Here is a 1390-nt window from a genome sequence, read left to right as displayed (position 1 = left end):
GGGTTTCCGAGGAGCAGCTGGTGGATTTGAATTGCTGACCTTGTGGTTCGTAATCCAGTGCTGATCCACAGCAACACACCAGGAGTCTTGTTGTTGTTGTTGTTAAGTGCCATTGGGTCAGTTCCGACTCATAGCAACCCTGTATAGGGTTTACTAGGAGCTGCTGGTGAGCTTGAACTGCCGACCTTATGGTTCAAACCGACTCTGTAGTCCAGCACATTAACCCACAATGCCACCCTGTTGTTGTTGTTGTTAAATTCCATCTAGTCGGTTCTGACCCATACTGAACCTGTATAGGGTTTCTGAGGAGCAGAGGGTGAGCTTGAACTGCGGACCTTGCAGTTCAAACTGACTTTGCAGTTCATCGCATTAACTCACAGTGACAGTGCTTAAGTTGGCACTCCAAAACCAAAAACCAAGCCCACAGCCATCAAGTCAATTCTGACCCTGTTGAGTAAAACTTATCCACAGGCTTTCCAAAGCTGCAAATCTTTTTGGAAGCAGACTGCCTCATATTTCTCCTGCTAAATAGCTGGTGGGTGTGAACCACCACCATTCTAAGCAGCTGAGTGCTTAAACAGGACTCCTTAGATGGCACTCAGTAAGTATTGACTACTCAAAACAAAATAAATTCTAAAAACTATTACCGTGGATATTATATTCATTCATTTGCCTAGTCTGGTTATTGTTAAGTACTGTTGAGTAGGTTCTGACTCACAGTGACCTTGTATGGGGTTTCTGAGGCTTTAAATCCTCACAGGAGCAGAAAAACGTCATCTTTATCCCACAGAGCATCTGGTGGGCTCAAACTGCCAACCAGCCAGTCTAGTGCTTATCATATGGAGCTACCATAGCTCCTTCATAATAAATATCTTAGAGTGGGAGTCAGGAGCCCAATGAAGATTTATAACCTTTAGACATTTCATCAACCAATTTACACTGGTGTGATAATGTAGAGTAAGCACTGAACTGCTAACCTTAAGGTCAGTGATTCAAACCTACCAGCCAATCCTCAGAAACCTTATACAGGGTTGCTATGAGTTGAAACCAACTTGACAGTACTCTAAAAACAGCAACATCTATACCAAACTATCTGTGTGGCACTGTGAGTTAATGCACTGGACTGCAAAGTCAGTTTGAATCGCAAGGTCAGTGGTTCAAGCTCACCAGCTGCTCCTTAGAAACTTGATACAAGGTTGCTATGGGTCGGAACTGACTTGACAGCACTTAACAACATTAGCCTAAAGTTGATGGTTTGAACCTAGAGGTCCTGGTATGGCACTGTAGGATAAACACTGGACCATAAGGTCAGCTTGAACAACAAGGTTGGTGGTTCCAACCCACCAGCCACTCCTCAGAAACCCTATCCAGGGTTATTATGAATTGGAAC

The sequence above is a fragment of the Chrysochloris asiatica genome, unplaced genomic scaffold (assembly GCF_000296735.1).
Source record: "Chrysochloris asiatica unplaced genomic scaffold, ChrAsi1.0 scaffold00329, whole genome shotgun sequence".
In the NCBI taxonomy this organism is placed as follows: domain Eukaryota; kingdom Metazoa; phylum Chordata; class Mammalia; order Afrosoricida; family Chrysochloridae; genus Chrysochloris; species Chrysochloris asiatica.
This window is presented reverse-complemented; position numbering follows the sequence as displayed.